Raw genomic sequence first — 20,765 nt, 5'->3', positions numbered from 1 at the left:
TGTCATTTAGGTGGAAGCCTAGCTAACTATAGGTCGTTTCGGAGCTAACTTGGGTAAAATAGGTCATTCGGGAGCAAACTATGCTTATTAAGCCATTTTGGAGCTACCTAGGCTAATTATAGGCCATTTAATACCTAAGTTACCCTACAGGAATCGAGCATTTTGCCGTCAAGACGCTACAGACGGCAAAGAGCGAATTACAGTCGGCAAAAATTTTGCCGTGAGCCCATGTCGGCAAATAATGTCGTCAGACCATGTGCCCGCAAAGGGTATCTTTGCCGTCAGCGTCCGGCAGTGCAGACGGCAAAATGTTTGCCGTCAGTGAAACTATTTTGCCGTCAGCTTGTCTGGTAGACGGTAAAAAATGGTCAGAAGACGGAACGGCCTAACTAACGGTCGATGTTAGCCCTGTTGCCGTCTTCCTCACCCGTACATGACAGCAAAATATGGAGTATTTTTTGCCGTCTTCTGAAGTTACACCAGACGGCAAACCACATGTTGAGGGCGCCACATTTTTTTGCGGTCATGAACATGACAGCAAAGAGCATAAATATACAATGTATATATATAACATAATCCATACAACATATATATATATATAACATAATTCATACAGCATATATATACATATATAACATAATCCATACAACATATATATAAATATAACATAATCCATACAACATATATATAACATCCGTAATCCATACAGTACATAACACATCCGTAATCCATACATCATATATATAACATCCTTAATCCATACATCATAATCCATAGCACATCCATGTATATAAGGAGCGACTGTGTGGTATTGTCAACCTCAGATAAAGCATCTACATGAAGTGTCTGCCCATCCAGTAGAAAACAATCCCAGTCAGTCCGGTAGCTGCAGTCTGTCTAAAGCAAATAAGGGAAAGTTGAAGAATCAAATAGAACCTGGCCCAGGTCGAGTGTTCGGATTTTTGAGAACTCAAGCAGGTCGTCTTCTGTAGCCTCCTCTACTTCAGCCTTGCAAAGGGGCATCGAAAATCAAACACCCTGCAACAATGCAGCCACATGGTCACACAATATGATTGTAAGTGACAATGATATTTTAACCTAGTACAAAGATTTAAATCAACACAGCTTGGATTAGCTTGGAGCAATTCAATGCCCTAGAGACCAATATACCAAGTCAATATTTCATTCCTATTATGGTACCAAATAAGGGTAGAAAATTGACTTCAACAACCAAAAAGATATTTCTTTCAGCAAAATGGGCAAAAAATAGAATAAGCATTGGGTTAATCACAAAAGTATTAAAGATGCTTTATTCATATGTGAAACCAATATGATGTTGTAACTCATATGTCGTAAGTCCCCAAAAAATGAAAGAGGGAAATGAAGAAATCTAGAATATACTCTTTTGCATGAAGAAATGAAGAAATGAGTGCTTGTCAACCAATAAGTTTATCTACTTAATTGAAATAATTAGAACTTAGAAGTTGCACGCAGTAATGTACATAATTGTTGGTCCGTAACAGAAATGTGGCACTTTAATAGGGATTTTAAATAGAAATGTGAAAACGATGATGAGGTCGGAAAAACAAAATGAAGGACAGACATGTTTCCGTAGTAGTGACCTCATGCCACGTGTAGATTGTGACAAGTAGGCATTACAGGACTGCTTCTCCAAACAGTTTCCGCTGATAAATAGAGCAACAAATTGTGCCGTATAAACTATAGTAACAAAAGTGATGTTCAGTAAGATGAACGAGGGTGAGTCATAGAATAACAGTCTAGTAAAACCCAAAGATTCAATACTTCCAAGGAAAATGAAATATAACTGCAAGCGAAGGTGATCATGAGACAAATGTGGAATCTTAACGAGTTCAGAATTCTTTGTACATGTACAAAAACAGTTAAATTTTCCACATACTTATCAAATTATTACGAAGGATCGATTTCTGAGGAGCAAGAAGATACCATAGAAGATATTCAACAGATTCTTCCGGAACATGTAGTAAAGATTCTAAAAAGAATCTTCCCAATCCTAATACCTTTTGTCAATGTACTCTCTTTCTACATGCCAGAAGGAGAAAAGGTAAAGAGATACATCCACGAAAGTACGGGGATATTTTATCTTCAAAAGCAAACAATAGTGCAGGTCTAGTAATTACCTCCTTGTGCAGCTGATGACAGCATAGCAGATACGATGGGAGGAGGTAACATGGATTGTGGATATACCCATGACTGCAGTGCCTTTGAGAATAAGAATTCCTTGATGCTCTCTTGCCTCATGCGTCCTGAACTTTGAGGCCTACCATTATAACTTTGAGCAAGGGGCTCGGCAACACTGCCCCTACAACTTGTACTCAAATTGTGACACCTGTTCGAGGCAAGAGTTATTATACTTTGGGCCTTTGAGACAGAAAATCTAAGCAAAACTAAACAAAGAAGAGAGGGTTCAATTTGCAAGTAATTTTCAATTATTTTTCCTAGTGACCGTATGCTATACTAGACATGATATCACTTGGAGCACTGGATCATACAGACATCAATACCTAATTGAAATATCTGGAAAAAAATTGCAGGTGCAGTAAGCATCCAATGAGACTGAATGACTGACTGACACATACCATTTACATATCTGATTTTCAGAGTGTCAATCTAAGTTATGCCACCAAATCAAGATACTCATGAAATTTCTCTGGGAAGGGTGCATTTTCTAAATGAAAACTAGAAAGAAATGTAAGAGAAGCTAATGAATACGGACCACTTCACAGAAGATGATGAAACAAACTGCAGGGTAGTCTTCAAGGTGAGATCCAAAGGAGCTTTTTTTCCTGGTATTGTGATCTTGGAAGGGCACATCTCTGAAGACTTCAAAGGAACATCACCAGCCTGGATGTTAGTGCCACTAGAAGCTCCGGAAGCACGACGAGCTCCGAACCCTTTCAGCACTTTGTCCTACACAAAGCAGTAGACAGATTACAGGATGAGGTAATATATACATATATAGTAGTGCATTAGGTAGATATTCCTTACCATATCGAATTTGCTAGAGCTAGCCAGTTTCTCATCGCCAATGTGAAGCGCTGATACACTCCGCAGAGAATTCTTGCTGTGTTTCTCAGCTTTGCTAAAACCTGGTTTTGCTGCTTCCGCAAGCGATGGAACAGAAGAATCCAACTGGGCAGATTCGCCATCGCTGCTGAATTTTGGAAAAAGAAATGCAAATAAGAGCATGGATAACATAGTAACTAGATAATGCCCCGCGCGTTGCTGCGAGATTTTTTTGTGGGTTTTCAGAGTAACATCCACATGCCAAAGAAGATAACAATATGAATAAATAATATGGCAAATTTCATATTCAAAGATGTTACTACACTATAGATTGCCAGTGTACAATTTGATGAATTGCATTTTTTAATTCTTCTTGGGTATGTTATGTACACAACTCAGATTGCATGGAAGATAAATATTGTATTGCAGAAATTAAAATACAAAGATGCAGCAGAAAAATAGTGGCAATTGTCTTAGAAACATATCAGTTGAAAACATTGGATTTCAAAACCGAACCTGATCTGTGGACTATCTTGTCTTTCATCTTCAACAAAAACCTGGATGGGTGGGGCAGAATCAAGGGACACCTTGAGAAAGTGGTTGCATGGAGAATCTGGTACAGAAAATAGAGGCCACATCGAGGGCTGCAGATCTGTCAGGGCCAACACACACGGTACCAGCAAGCGATATTTGTCAAATATCAAAATCGCTAATGATGGAAGATCACAACACTGAGCTCAGTTGCTCTGCATAGATCCCTTCAGTAGTACTCCAACACTCGAGATATCACTATCACAAACAGGGGATCATCGTTGTTTTGTCGTAACTGAGCGAGCGGCAAGTTACAAAAAATCAAATAATAAGAAAGTGTGCACATATGTCATTCATATATGGTTCCAAGAAGAATGAAAAAAAATCTTATCGATCTTTGCTTTGGGATAACACCACAAAACTTCTGATTACATGATATCAAAAGGATGAATAACTGTTAAAGATCAGTGGCAAACAAATAATTCAAACAAAAATATGTTCAAGCACTGAATTAATCAAACAATGAAGACTACATGCACTTCTACTATAAACAATTGATAAATCACGAGTTCCATTGTTAAATAAGGGAGGTGTAATACAAAAAAAATCAAGAACCACTTTATTGTAAACTAAGATCACTGGCAAAAAACTAAGATCAGTGAGAAAAAAATAACTGAAATAAATGTACCTTCCAGGATTGAACCAATCAACTGAAGACCTGCTACTTGATAAATCATGTGGAGCTTTTCTTGTGGACCTCGGTGCTGGTCAGCCAACGTCTGAAGAACCGATTGGGAAGACGTGCCGTGGTGAACAGCAGAGACCTGGAAGTTATGGAAACGACGGGAACGTTGCACCTCCGATGCTTAATTGGATAGGAACTGCATACCCTGCAGGAGGAATTGGATATAGATCTACCGGTCTCTGTTGCAAGAAAATACTGGAATCTGTTGGAGATTTGGAAAGGTGAAAAGGGGGAGGTGCTGAGGAGGCGGTGATAGGGATCCTTGGGAATCAAACTAGCACTGCCATGGTCCGTGGAGAAGATGGGAATCAAAATAGCACTGCCATGGTCCGTGGTAGGGAGGTCCGACGGCGGCTGGGCACCAACGGCGTCAGCCGGGGAGGGCACTGGCGGTGGTCGAGGGAGGCCCGACCGGAGGTGTGGTGGAGGGAGGCCCGACCGGAGGTGGCCTACCCTCCCACCATGTCGCGTAGACGGACGACGGCGGCCGGGGAGGGCACTGGCGGCGGCGGCCGGGGAGGGCACTGGCGGCGGCGGCCGGGAGGGCCCGACGGCGGCAGCTGGGAGGCTCGCTGTGAACCCTAGAGGCGGGAACCACCAGTCATGAGAGGGAGGGCCTGTTGCGCTCAATTTTTTATCCGGTATGTTCTTTTTCCACTCGCGGGAGGTAGGGCAGCTGTGTTTTTACTCTTTGTCGTCTTCTATACGACGTAACTGACGGCAAAGACTAATTTTTGCCGTCTTCTCTTGCTAACCCAAGACGGCAAAACTGCCTGCCGTTTGGGTCAGTTAACAAGAGCGTGGACATCTTGTTTTGCCGTCATCCGTAGCATAAGTAGATGGCAAAAATCGTGCCTTTGCCGTCATCTACCCAAATAGTTGACGGCAAAACTATTTTTTGCCGTGTGGTTTTTTTTGACGTCTGTTTTTCCTGATTTTTTACGATAGTAACTCTTTGCCGTCTGCCCATGACGGCAAACTTCCCATTTACCGTCTGCCCCGACGATTTGCTGACATCAAAGATTATACCTATCATCAAAATAGCTGATTCCTGTAGTGTTAGGGGGAATAGGTCATCTTGAAGCTTTCTCAGCCTTATTATGTCATTTAGGAGAGAACTTAGCTAACTATAGGTCATTTTTTATTAAATAGGTCATTTTGGAGCTAACTAAGGTAATTATGTCATTTTGTAGGATAATTAGCCAAATTAGTCTTTCTTGGATGAGTCTAAGCTACGTAGAAGAAGAGAAAGAGAAGAAGCAAGAAGAGAAGAAGAAGTAAAAGAATAAGGAGGAGGAGGAGGAGGAGGAGAAGGAGAAGGAAGAGGAGAAGAAGAAGAAAAGGAGAAGGAGAAGGAGAAGGAGGAAGAAGGAAGAAGGAGGAAGAAGAAGGAGAAGGAGGTCCTTCTCCTTCTTCTACTCCTTCTTCTCCTTCTTCTTATCCTCCTCCCTCTCTTCTTCTTCTTCTCTTCTTCTTCTTCTTCTTCTTCCTTCCTTTCATTTTTTCTCTTTCTTCTCCTCTTGTCCCCTTCTTCGGGCTAAATTAGTTAAGAATGCCTTTTTGGAGCTAATTATGTCATTTCAAGGATAATTAGCTAAGTATAGGTCATGTTTTATTAAATAGACCATTTTGGAGCTAACTAAGCTAATTATGTCATTTAGGTGGAAGCCTAGCTAACTATAGGTCGTTTCGGGGCTAACTTGGGTAAAATAGGTCATTCCGGAGCAAACTATGCTTATTAAGCCATTTTGAATCTAGCTAGGCTAATTATAGGCCATTTAATACCTAAGTTAGGGGGAATAGGTCATCTTGCAGCTACGTAAGCCTTATTGTGTCATTTAGGAGAGAACTTAGCGAACTATAGGTCATTTTTTATTAAATAGGTCATTTTGGAGCTAACTAAGCTAATTATGTCATTTTGTCGGATAATTAGCCAATTTAGTCTTTCTTGGATGAGTGTAAGCCACATAGAAGAAGAGAAAGAGAAGAAGAAGTAAAAGAAGAAGGTGGAGGAGGAGGAGGAGGAGAAGGAGAAGGAAGAGGAGAAGAAGAAGAAAATAAGAATGAGAAGGAGAAGGAGGAAGAAGAAGGAGAAGGAGGAGCTCCTTCTCCTTCTTCTCCTCCTTCTTCTCCTTCTTCTTATCCTCCTCCTTCTCTTCTTCTTCTTCTCTTCTTCTTCTTCTTCCTTCCTTTCATTTTTCCTCTTTCTTCTCCTCTTGTCCCCTTCTTCGGGCTAAATTAGCTAAGAATGCCTTTTTGGAGCTAATTATGTCATTTTGAGGATAATTAGCTAAGTACAGGTCATGTTTTATTAAATAGACCATTTTGGAGGTAACTAAGCTAATTATGTCATTTAGGTGGAAGCCTAGCTAATTATAGGTTGTTTCGGAGCTAACTTTGGTAAAATAGGTCATTCCGGAGCAAACTATGCTTATTAAGCCATTTTGGATCTAGCTATGCTAATTATAGGCCATTTAATACCTAAGTTACACTACACGAATCGAGCATTTTGCCGTCAAGACGCTACAAAGGGCAAAGAGAGAATTAGAGTCGGCAAAATTTTTGCCGTGAGCCCATGTTGGCAAATAATGTCATCAGACCATGCGCCCGCAAAGGGTATCTTTGCTGTCAGCGTCCGGCAGTGCACACGGCAAAATGTTTGCCGTGAGTGAAACTATTTTGCCGTCAGCTTGTCTGGTAGACGGCAAAAAATGGTCAGAAGACGGAACGGCCTAACTAACGGTCGACATTAGCCCTTTTGCCGTCTTCCTCACCTGTACATGACAGCAAAATATGGAATATTTTTTGCCGTCTTCTGAAGTTACACAAGACGGCAAACCACATGTTGAGGGCGCCACATTTTTTTGCCGTCCTGAACATGACAGCAAACAGCATAAATATACAATGTATATATATAACATAATCCATACAGCATATATATATATATATATATATAACATAATTCATACAACATATATATACATATATAACATAATCCATACAACATATATATAAATATAACATAATCCATACAACATATATATAACATACGTAATCCATACAGTACATAACACATCCGTAATCCATACATCATATATATAACATCCTTAATCCATACATCATATATATAACATCCTTAGTCCATACAGCATATAACACATCGATAATCCATACATCATATATATAACATCCTTAATCCATAGCACATCCATATATATATATATATAGCATAATACATAGAACATCTATATATATATATATATATATATATATATATATATATATATAATCAATAGCACATCCATGTATATAAGGAGCGACTGTGTGGTATTGTCAACCTCAGATAAAGCATCTACATGAAGTGTCTGCCCATCCAATAGAAAACAATCCCAGTCAGTCCGGTAGCTGCAGTCTGTCTAAAGCAAATAAGGGAAAGTTGAAGAATCAAATAGAACCTGGCCCAGGTCGAGTGTTCGAATTTTTGAGAACTCAAGCAGGTCATCTTCTGTAGCCTCCTCTACTTCAGCCTTGCAAAGGGGCATAGAAAATCAAACACCCTGCAACAATGCAGCCACATGGTCACACAATATGATTTTAAGTGACAATGATATTTTAACCTAGTACAAAGATTTAAATCAACACAGCTTGGATTAGCTTGGAGCAATTCAATGCCCTAGAGACCAATATACCAAGTCAATATTTCATTCCTATTATGGTACCAAATAAAGGTAGAAAATTGACTTCAACAACCAAAAAGATATTTCTTTCAGCAAAATGGGCAAAAAAATAGAATAAGCATTGGGTTAATCACAAAAGTATTAAAGATGCTTTATTCACATGTGAAACCAGTATGATGTTGTAACTCATATGTCGTAAGTCCCCAAAAAATGAAAGAGGGAAATGAAGAAATCTAGAATACACTCTTTTACATCAAGAAATGAAGAAATGAGTGCTTGTCAACCAATAAGTAGATCTACTTAATTGAAATAATTAGAACTTAGAAGTTGCAGGCAGTAATGTACATAATTGTTGGTCCGTAACCGTGATGTGGCACTTTAATAGGGATTTTAAATAGAAATGTGAAAACGATGATGAGGTCGAAAAACAAAATGAAGGACTGACCTGTCTCCGTAGTAGTGACCTCATGCCATGTGTAGATTGTGACAAGTAGGCATTACAGAATGCTTCTCCAAACAGTTTCCGCTGATAAATAGAGCAACAAATTGTGTCGTATAAACTACAGTAACAAAAGTGATGTTCAGTAAGATGAACGAGGGTGAGTCATAGAATAACAGTCTAGTAAAACCCAAAGATTCAATACTTCCAAGGAAAATGAAATATAACTGCAAGCGAAGGTGATCATGAGACAAATGTGGAATCTTAACGTGTTCAGAATTCTTTGTACATGTACAAAAACAGTTAAATTTTCCATATACTTATCAAATTATTACGAAGGATCGATTTCTGAGGAGCAAGAAGATACCATAGAAGATATTCAAGAAATTCTTCCGGAACATGTAGTAAAGATTCTAAAAAGAATCTTCCCAATCCTGATACCTTTTGTCAATGTACTCTCTTTCTACATGCCAGAAGGAGAAAAGGTAAAGAGATACATCCACGAAAGTACGGGGATATTTTATCTTCAAAAGCAAACAATAGTGCAGGTCTAGTAATTACCTCCTTGTGCATCTGATGAGAGCATAGCAGATACGATGGGAGGAGGTAACATGGATTGTGGATATACCCATGACTGCAGTGCCTTTGAGAATAAGAATTCCTTGTTGCTCTCTTGCCTCATGCGTCCTGAACTTTGAGGCCTACCATTATAACTCTGAGCAAGGGGCTCGGCAACACTGCCCCTACAACTTGTACTCAAATTGTGACACCTGTTCCAGGCAAGAGTTATTATACTTTGGGCCTTTGAGACAGAAAATCGAAGCAAAACTAAACAAAGAAGAGAGGGTTCAATTTGCAAGTAATTTTCAATTATTTTTCCTAGTGACCGTATGTTGTACTAGACATCATATCACTTGGAGCACTGGATCATACACACATCAATACCTAATTGAAATATCTGGAAAAAATTTGCAGGTGCAGTAAGCATCCAATGAGACTGAATGACTGACTGACTCATACCATTTACATATCTTATTTTCAGAGTGTCAATCTAAGTTATGGCACCAAATCAAGATACTCATGAAATTTCTCTGGGAAGGGTGCATTTTCTAAATGAAAACTAGAAAGAAATGCAAGAGAAGCTAATGCATACGGACCACTTCACAGAAGATGATGAAACAAACTGCAGGGTAGTCTTCAAGGTGAGATCCAAAGGAGCTTTTTTTCCTGGTATTGTGATCTTGGAAGGGCACATCTCTGAAGACTTCAAAGGTACATCACCAGCCTGGATGTTAGTGCCACTGGAAGCTCCGGAAGCACGACGAGCTCCGAACCCTTTCAGCACTTTGTCCTACACAAAGCAGTAGACAGATTGCAGGATGAGGTAATATATACATATATAGTAGTGCATTAGGTAGATATTCCTTACCATATCGAATTTGCTAGAGCCAGCCAGCTTCTCATCGCCAATGTGAAGCTCTGATACACTCCGCAGAGCATTCTAGCTGTGTTTCTCAGCTTTCCTAAAACCTGGTTTTGCTGCTTCCGCAAGCGATGGAACAGAAGAGTCCAACTGGGGAGAGTCGCCATCGCTGCTGAATTTTGGAAAAAGAAATGCAAATAAGAGCATGTATAACATAGTAACTAGATAATGCCCCGCGCGTTGCTGCGGGATTTTTTTGTGGGTTTTCAGAGTAACATCCACATGCCAAAGAAGATAACAATATGAATAAATAATATGACAAATTTCATATTCAAAGATGTTACTACACTACAGATTGCCAGTGTACAATTTGATGAACTGCATTTTTTAATTCTTCTTGGGTATGTTATGTACACAACTCAGATTGCATGGAAGATAAATATTGTATTGCAAAAATTAAAATAAAAAGATGCAGCAGAAAAATAGTGGCAATTGTCTTAGAAACATATGAGTTGAAAACATTGGATTTCAAAACCGAACCTGATCTGTGGACTATCTTGTCTTTCATCTTCAACAAAACCTGGATGGGTGGGGCAGAATCAAGGGACACCTTGAGAAAGTGGTTGCATGGAGAATCTGGTACAGAAAATAGAGGCCACATCGAGGGCTGCAGATCTGTCAGGGCCAACACACACGGTACCAGCAAGCGATATTTGTCAAATATCAAAATCGCTAATGATGGCAGATCACAACACTGAGCTCAATTGCTCTGCATAGATCCCTTCAGTAGTACTCCAACACTCGAGATATCACTATCACAAACAGGGGATCATCATTGTTTTGTCGTAACTGAGCGAGCGGCAAGTTACAAAAAATCAAATAATAAGAAAGTGTGCACATATGTCATTCATATATGGTTCCAAGAAGAATGAAAAAAAAATCTTATCGATCTTTGCTTTGGGATAACACCACAAAACTTCTGATTACATGATATCAAAAGGATGAATAATTGTTAAAGATCAGTGGCAAACAAATAATTCAAACAAAAATATGTTCAAGCACTGAATTAATCAAACTATGAAGACTACATGCACTTCTACTATAAACAATTGATAAATCACGAGTTCCATTGTTAAATAAGGGAGGTGTAATACGAAAAAAATCAAGAACCAGTTTACTGTAAACTAAGATCACTCGCAAAAAAACTAAGATCAGTGATAAACAAATAACTGAAATAAATGTACCTTGATAAATCAGGTGGAGCTTTTCTTGTGGACCTCAGTGCTGGTCAGCCAACGTCTGAAGAACCGACTGGGAAGACGTGCAGTGGTGAACAGCAGAGACCTGGAAGTTATGGAGACGACGGGAACGTTGCACCTCCGCTGCTTAATTGGATAGGAACTGCATACCCTGCAGGAGGAAGGGGATATAGATCTACCGGTCTCTGTTGCAAGAAAATACTGGAATCTGTTGGAGATTTGGAAAGGTGAAAAGGGGGAGGTGCTGAGGAGGCGGTGATAGGGATCCTTGGGAATCAAGATAGCACTGCCATGGTCCGTGGAGAAGATGGGAATCAAAATAGCACTGCCATGGTCCGTGGTAGGGAGGTCCGACGGCGGCTGGGCACCGGAGGCATCAGCCGGGGAGGGCACTAGCGGTGGTGGAGGGAGGCCCGACTGGAGGTGTGGTGGAGGGAGACCCGACCGGACGTGGCCTACCATCCCGCCATGTCGCGTAGACGGACGACGCCCGCCGGGGAGGGCACTGGCGGCGGCGGCCGGGGAGGGCCCGACGGCGGCGGCTGGGAGGCTCGCTGTGAACCCTAGAGGAGGGAACCACCAGTCACGAGAGGGAGGGGCTGTTGCGCTCATTTTTTTATCCGGTATGTTCTTTTTCCACTCGCGGGAGGTAGGGCAGGTGTGTTTTTACTCTTTGGCGTCTTCTATACTACGTAACTCACGGCAAAGACTAATTTTTGCCGTCTTCTCTTGCTAATCCAAGACGGCAAAACTGCCTGCCGTTTGGGTCAGTTAACAAGAGCGTGGACATCTTGTTTTGCCGTCATCCGTAGCATAAGTAGATGGCAAAAATCGTGCCTTTGCCGTCATCTACCCAAATAGTTGACGGCAAAACTATTTTTTGCCGTGTGGTTTTTTTTTACGTCTGTTTTTCGTGATTTTTGACGATAGTAACTCTTTGCCGTGTGCCCATGACAGCAAACTTCCCATTTTCCGTCTGCCCCGACGATTTGCTGACGTCAAAGATTATACCTATCATCAAAATAGCTGATTCCTGTAGTGTTAGGGGGAATAGGTCATCTTGAAGCTTCGTCAGCCTTATTATGTCATTAAGGAGAGAACTTAGCTAACTATAGGTCATTTTTTATTAAATAGGTCATTTTGGAGCTAACTAAGCTAATTATGTCATTTTGTAGGATAATTAGCCAAATTAGTCTTTCTTGGATGAGTCTAAGCTACGTAGAAGAAGAGAAAGAGAAGAAGCAAGAAGAGAAGAAGAAGTAAAAGAATAAGGAGGAGGAGGAGAAGGAGAAGGAAGAGGAGAAGAAGAAGAAAAGGAGAAGGAGAAGGAGAAGGAGGAAGAAGGAAGAAGGAGGAATAAGAAGGAGAAGGAGGTCCTTCTCCTTCTTCTACTCCTTCTCCTTCTTCTTATCCTCCTCCTTCTCTTCTTCCTCTTCTCTTCTTCTTCTTCTTCTTCTTCCTTCCTTTCCTTTTTTCTCTTTCTTATCCTCTTGTCCCCTTCTTCGGGCTAAATTAGCTAAGAATGCCTTTTTGGAGCTAATTATGTCATTTCGAGGATAATTAGCTAAGTATAGGTCATGTTTTATTAAATAGACTATTTTGGAGCTAACTAAGCTAATTATGTCATTTAGGTGGAAGCCTAGCTAACTATAGGTCGTTTCGGAGCTAACTTTGGTAAAATAGGTCATTCCGGAGCAAACTATGCTCATTAAGCCATTTTGGATCTAGCTAGGCTAATTATAGGCCATTTAATACCTAAGTTAGGGGGAATAGGTCATCTTGCAGCTACGTAAGCCTTATTATGTCATTTAGGAGAGAACTTAGCGAACTATAGGTCATTTTTTATTAAATAGGTCATTTTGAAGCTAAATAAGCTTATTAAGCCATTTTGGAGCTAACTAAGCTTATTAAGCCATTCCGGAGCAAACTATGCTTATTAAGCCATTTTGGAGCTAACTAAGCTAATTATGCCATTTAGATGGAAATCTATCTAATTTTTATTAAAACACTAGAAATAAAATACCATTGTCGTCCTCACGGCGGTGAAGCACGATGGCTCTCGCTTGTTTCACCTCGAGAAGGCTGCCCTGGAGAAGGCTCCACCGTAGAAGGGTCGTGCGATGCGTTTCCGGAGATATTCTGCACCAAACATCGTTTGCAATGTGTCGTTAGCATGAGGACACTCTTAAGATCACTTCACTGAAATGAAACTCACCGTCCCCACCACGTTAATGACTAGCATCGGCGGAGGGACTTGGTCGCTCTTCTCGCACATAGACTGTACATTTGGTTTCGACAAGTCAAACTTTTTATTTATTAATGAAACGGACATTCAAATGCAAGATTTGAAATAACATGAAGAAGAAACTTACCACGAAGAGCTCATATATGGCCCTGTTAGACGCATCATTCCGTGCCCTCTCCGCCTCCACCACTGAAGTCGTCCTCTCCTCCAGCTCCCTAATCTCCTTATCCTTCTCCGCCATAGCCGCCTGCATTGCCTCTCTCTCTTTCTGAATAGCAGCCTTCACCACAACTCATTGTTAGCAATGTAATCATATTGGTTCCAACGCATAACATAATGCGGACAGATAGTTGAGTCCATTAAACTAACCTCGATGGCGAGCTCGACTGGCCGTGGACGACGTGTTATCTCCGGACAGGAGCTTGTTTGGCGTGCCTTTATCTGCCGGAGAGTGCTAGGACAACGTATAAGGCCGTCTCCAATGGCGATCGAGCCATGGGGCCTCCCGTTGCCAGCTATCATCACCAGCTCTGGATCAATAGGCCCCTCGCTCGGGTTAAAGTCCTCCCCTTTCCTCACCTTCCCGTGATCTCTGGACTTCACGAGCTTGTGATGGGAGGAGATGTTGGTGAAGTTTTCTGGATGCTCAAGGTCAGACTCAGAGAATGCCTTGACCTTCTTGTACGAGGCAGTATGGGCCATCGCATACAGGTTGTACATCTGTGGCACCTCCATCTTATTGTGACGCGCCTAAAAGAGAGAGGGAGGAAAATTGTATTAGTAAAGGGCTCAAGATAGCATTAAGAATGAATTGCATGAGGCATGAAGCAAACCACATACCCAGTTCTCGCCAAATTGGATTAAGTTAACGCTCTCTTGATGGTGTGGCACACCAACCATTTTGCCACGCCTCTCCTTGGCATTGTTGTGGCTGGCCTCCCACGTTTCGGAGCACCACTGATCCACCAAGACCTCCCAACAATCCATCTTATCCACACACTATCTCGGGGGCACCTAAGTTAATAAAGAGAAATTTGAGCGCGTAAGAACCAAATCAAGGAAACTAACCACAAAGCCTTAATAATATGTAATTACCTTCATGTAATGCTCCTTCTCCATCTTAGCATCACGACACTTTGCCTTGTCAATCCTAATACGCCGCGTGGCATAGTAGTCTCGAACAGCCTGCACCCGAGCCTTCTGCCGAAAGTTCTGAAGTAGGCAGCAACATTCGGTTTCGATAACCTTTGCCGCGTCCTCCTCGTATCGCTCCTCACACTTGTAGTAGGTCTGCAAACGAGACAACACCGATTAGTACAATAAATAGCTATGGTTGATTTATAATTGTGTGAAGGACAAATTACCCAGAACTGTCATATCACCATGTCGGCCCTCGTGTGGCACAAAACACCGTCGATCTCCACCTCCGGTGGGGTCGGGGCACCCAAGTAGTGCTCCCAGGTCATTCCTACCTCTCGCTCCCGACCGGGCAACGTAACAAACCCTGGGAAGTATTTACGGCAAAGCACACCAAGGACGTTGTTGGGCTTGCGGACACCCTTGGCAACAATCCAACCCCTACGGTATGACAAATTAAAGCCAAAACATTAGATATTTCAGAAAACGCGAAGGCAAAAGGTTAAATAAGAGTAAATTAACTTACTTGTCCCCATTTGGCCTAATCGACCACCTCTGCTCGGGGGTCGCCGGCACGAGCGGGAGCCCCGAACTACCATGCTTGTAGACGGTAGCCCCCTCACCCAGCTCCTCGTCGCTACCAGCATGACCACTTGGCTCAGCCCAAGTATCCCACTGGGTCTCTTGGGACGTACCCTCATCCCTGCTTTACTCCGGAGTCGCCTGGAACGAAGCCTCTGGGACACGAGTCTCGTGGTTCGAAGGCTCGTCCACCTGAGGCTCGTCGACCCGAGGCTCGTGAACCGGAGACCATGTAGCCTCCACCTCAGACGAATCCACCCTAGAAGTCCTGTGCTGAGGTGAATCAGCTTGGGGTGGTGGCGGAGATCGTGTAGCCTCCACCTTAGAAGGTGTGGCAGCCACCGCCCTACCTCTCCCGTGGCCACGTGTACCTTTAGTACAACATAAATACCAACATGAGTAATAAAATGTATATAAATACCAATGTGCATACAACATGAGTACAACATAAATAACAACATGAATACAACGTGTACCTTTAGTACCTCTCGGCTTCGCGGGGGGTCGACCTCCTCTCACGGGGGGCGCTCCATGCAGAGTAGAGAGAAACGCTCTCCGAAGAGGCAAGGCAGGAATGGAAGTACCTATCCCATCACCCGCAGACGAAGAAGGAGCCACGGAGTGCTCTCGGCCCTTTCCCACCATCTTTCAACACCTGTCATGACAAAGAGTAAATGAAATTAGTACAACATAAATACCAACAGGAGTAATAAAATTTATATAATTTAAGTGTATCATCGTCATAAATGCCAACATGGCTAATAAAAATTGAATACCTAACATGAACTCAAAATTTGTATATAGTATAATAGTTGAATACCTGACATGAACTAATAACAATCGTGCTAGTCTATATATGCTTCGGGGTCAATAAATGCATCATGATCATCACTATCATCAATAAATGCATCATCATCATCACTATCACAAAGAACATGTGGAAGGCCACCATTATTTAATCGGTCAAGAAGTGACAGGTCATCCGCAGCAGTAACCTCTTCTTCTTCCAGCTCTTCCTGTTCGGGCTCAGGGGTTAAGACGGATTCACTGTTGATGTCTACTTCAATGTTCTGGGGTGAAGTAGAGCGGTTCTTGAAACATTTCTTGGACATACGTGTTTCTTGGAAGAATTCTCCTTCATATGTGTCTGGGTTAATATGAGGTTTGTAATCCTCTTCATTGAGGGTAGGTGCTCTAAAATGTGGTGGCACTTCATAAACGACATCCCAACCTTTGAGATTTGGATCAGTTTGGCAGGCACACGATAGATAGAAAACTTGTGTCGCCTATTGAGCCGTAATATAGACATCGGGAACATCTAAGTGGGTGTTTTGGTTGATTTCGACTAGTCCTATATGTTCATGAGTCTTTCTAGTCTCCCTCGGCTCAAACCAATAACATTTGAAGACTACAACGGTCGGTGGGTTTTCACCATAGAATAGAAGTTCATTAATTGCTTCAACTCTTCCATAATACTCGGTGTCTCCTTCGCCGATAGCAGAGACGAAACAATTTGTAGTCTTTAGGTCGGACATAGATAGCTCTTTGCCAAAGGTATGAAAGTGATACCCGTTGATGTTGTATTTGTCAAATGAACGGACCTTATAGTCAAAACCATTAGCGACTTGTCTCAACTCGGCGTCCATAGACTCTGCATCAGCCTACAAGTTTAATACGAAAGAATGGATGAATTAGCCGCAAATTAGACCAAGAAATCAAATGGGCCCTTAATGGTAGTTAATTACCCTTTGTTTGAACCTAGAGATGAAACCGGGATAGTCGCCTCCATGCTTTGCGAGAAGCTCATACTCTTTGACGGAATCCTTTTCGATGACCGCTCCATCCGAGAATTTGGCGATGTATCGACTATATCAAATATTCGGGAATAAAAGTAGTTCAAAGCAATTAGAAGTTGAGGAATAATAAATTACCGAGAACTTACTCGATGTACGGCCGCACTTCTGTTAGGTTGGTGAAGATATACAATGAAATGGTTCGCCATTCTTCGACATCCAATGATTTCCCTTTCGAAGCACCGGATGGTGCGAGCTTACCTTTGAATAGGCTGAGGTTGGATCGAACTTTTTTTGCATCGCCATCATTGTACCGAGGCTTCGGGTTATGCAAATGATGATTTTTGGCTTCGTAGTGTGCTGTGACGAAATTTGTCGCCTCCTCGGTAATGAATGCCTCGGCCATTGATGCTTCAATTCTACGTTTATTTTTACACCTAGCTCGAAGCGTCTTCTGCATGCTCTGAGTTGAGTAGCACCATCGATTTTGAATGGGCCCCCCATTCTTGCCTCGGTCGGGAGATGCAAAATCAAATGTTGCATTGGATTAAAGAAGCCCGGTGGAAAGATCTTTTCTAATTTGCAGATCAACTCCGGCGCCAACTCTTCCATTTCATCTAGCACGCCAGGCGATAGTTCTTTCGCACAAATAGAACAGAAGAAATAGCTCAGCTCTGCCAGTACTAGCCATTCATCCTCAAGGATAAAGCCACGCAGCATCACCGGCATTACCCGCTCAATACATATGTGCCAATCATGACTCTTGAGACCAAATATTTTCAATTTCTCAAGACTCGCTCCCATCTTTAGATTCGCAGCATACCCATCGGGGAACATCAACCACATTTTCACCCACAATAGCATTTCCCTCATAGCTGGCCTTTCAAGATTGAACCATGCCTATGGATTCGCTATGCTTTCCTTTCCTTTCCGTTGTCGCAAGTTTTGCAACGGTCTATCACATAGAGCCTCCAGATCGATTCTAGCCTTAGGATTATCTTTTGACTTCCCCTCTATGCCGAACAATGTACCAAAAATGGCCTCCGCAATATTCTTTTCAGTGTGCATCACGTTGATGTTGTGTGGGAAAAGGAGGTCTTTGAAGTAAGGCAGATCCCATAAGCATGACTTGTGAGTCCAAGCGTGTTCCGTATTATACCCTTTGAAGTATCCTGGACGCAAAGGATCAGGCTCGAGAGCGTTTAACTGATCAAGGGTCTGTTGGCCTGTCAACACAGCTGGTGCAGTGTTTTTGACAACTCTACCTTTGATGAAATTCTTCTTGTCTTTTCTGAACTTATGGTAAGGATCCAGGAATTGTCTATGCATGTCGAAGCAAGAATACTTGCGACCAGCCTGCAGCCAACGGAAGTGAAGAGCTGCCTTGCATGTGGTGCACGGGAACCTTCCATGCACACACCAGCCAGATAGCGCAAACGTCGGATAATCATGCATCGAGTACATGTACCACACATGCATTTTGAAATTTGTTTTGGTAGTCGCGTCGTAGGTCTTGATCCCATTATCCCAGGATTCTTGCAACTCATCCTTAAGCGGCTGCATCTACACATTCATATTCTTCCCCGGATAGTTGGACCCTGGAATTATCAACATCAAGAAAATGTTCTTTCTTTTCCTAATCTCTCCGGGTGGCAAATTTAGTGGAATGACAAATACAGGCCAACAAATGTATTGTGCTGCCGTCATACCATACACATTCAACCCATGCGTGCTGATAGCAACTCTAGGTTGCCTTGGATCTTTTGATTTATCCTTATGTAATGCATCGAAGTGCCTCCACGCAAAACCATCTGAAGTGTGTACCAGCATCTTGTTCCCATCCGCATATAGTTCGGTTCTTTTGCCCAATTTGTGCCATGTCATCTGTCTGGCCGTCTCTTCGACCATGAAAATACGTTGAAGTCTTGGTATGATTGGCAGATACTGAAGAACACTAATGGGGATTTTGGTCTGATTCTTCTCACCCATACCGTTGTCTACCACAATATACCTGGAAAAATTGCAAATGGGGCAATAGTTCAAGGCCCCATACTCAAGCCTAAATAAGGCACATCCATTCTCACAGGCATGTATCTTCTCATAGGGCATCTTAAGTACACGGAGGATTTTCTCTGACTGGTACAGGTTTGCAGGCAGTACATGGCCTTTGGGTAGAAAGTGTCCAAATATCGTCATCATCACGTCGTAGCATTCTCTGTCTAGGTTGAATTGAGCCTTCAGAGCCATTACTTGCGCGCTGGCATCCAGCTGACAAACCTCAGTCTGCTCGTGGAGAGGACGTTTTGAACACTCCAACATTTCATAGAAGGCCTTTGCAGATTCCTCCATCTCATCATCCGAATCCCGAGCATCATCAAAGTCTTGCATCATGTCTTCAATCCCGGTACCTTGCTCGTCGGTGCAACGACGAATCACCTCAGCTCTGGCATGTTGGTCAGACTCACCATGAAAAGTCCACACTGTATAATTAGGCGTTTACCCATTTCAAACTATGTCTTCTTTTTCCAGTTGTCGCAGTTGGGACAGGGGCACCATGTTTTTTGCTGGCCATTTGCAAATGCGGCTCGCACAAACCCCCTGGTTTTTGTTAACCATTCATGGGTCATGTCTTTCTGACTAGGGTGACCAGTGTACATCCAAGCACGACCACTCATGTTGCCTAGCTACCTATGGGGGCACAAGAAGTAAATATATAATTCATCATCTATATTCATACGCTAATCAAGTTTGTCAGTTTTATTACGTCCATGCAACCTACACGCTAATAAGTAAAGATAGGTCCTAATCTCACCGAGTATGTGTAGATTGGGTTCGTTTTCCCATTCTCTGCTCCAGATGCAACGCAGAATTTCGGCAGCACCTCCCCGCTGTTCTCCTGATACACGTCTCAGCAATAAGCAGAGAGGATGTGTACCCGGAGAACAACAGGGAGGCACTAACAAAATTCCGCATTGGATCCGGAGCACAGCATACGGGAAAACAAACCCAATCTACATATACTTGGGTTGTCCATGGATAATGTTGGACAATTCGAAAGGATGGCGGTTATAAATATGCAAAGAAATGCATATTTATAGATGTCGCCCTTTCGAACGGGAGACACATAATGGTCACGCATACTCATGATTGAAGAAACCTATAACTAGCAAGTTTCATCGGCACGAACACCGGGACAAAGCAAATTAAGGGGGTAGGAGGAGAAGTCATTTGTGCTCACCAACAAACGCAAGGGCGGAGCTCGTCCAATGCACGTGGAGGTCGTCAAACAACTGCACATTGAAATTCACACGATCAACACAAATACGATGTTTTTATAATTAACATAATCGAAAAATATGTGACCTAACTCATAATTTACAAAACTATGACCACCGTCGGGGTTTAGTAGCGATGGGAGTCATTGCCGTCGAGGGTCGGCGGTGTCGGGTGTCGGTGGCGTCGGGGGTTGGGGGTTAGTGGCGTCTATGTCGGGGGTCAGTGTCGTCGGGGGTCGAGGGTCACTGGTGTCGGTGGTCGGGGGTCTTTTTTGTTAACAAGAGGCCGAAGAGGTGTCGGGCGTCGGGGGTCGGGGTTTGGGGGTTAGTGGCGTCGGATCGGGGGTTGGGGGTTAGTGGTGTCGGGGGTTGGGGTTAGTGGCGTCGGGGGGTCAGGGGTAGGGTGTCGGGGGTCGGGGTTCGGGGGTTGGGGTTAGTGGCGTCAGGGGTCAGGGGTAGGGGGTCGTGGTTCGGTAAGCAGTATCTACAATTATCAACTAGAGCCCAACTGGAGACCTAGAAAACACAACTAAATCAAATGTCTACACAACCACTACAAGGAATATGCTAATACACGACGCTATATTTGCGTCGCTACATCATCACGGTTTTTA

General features: G+C 42.6%; 2 pseudogenes; both read right to left on the bottom strand.

Annotated features, from left to right (window-relative positions):
* Window positions 1-338: 338 nt before the first annotated feature.
* On the bottom strand, window positions 339-3,683 carry LOC123402397 (annotated as a pseudogene).
* Window positions 3,684-4,004: 321 nt separating this feature from the next.
* Window positions 4,005-11,581, bottom strand: LOC123402390 (annotated as a pseudogene).
* Window positions 11,582-20,765: the final 9,184 nt, after the last annotated feature.

Source organism: Hordeum vulgare, chromosome 1H (assembly GCF_904849725.1).
Source record: "Hordeum vulgare subsp. vulgare chromosome 1H, MorexV3_pseudomolecules_assembly, whole genome shotgun sequence".
Lineage (NCBI taxonomy): Eukaryota > Viridiplantae > Streptophyta > Magnoliopsida > Poales > Poaceae > Hordeum > Hordeum vulgare.
This window is presented reverse-complemented; position numbering and strand designations above follow the sequence as displayed.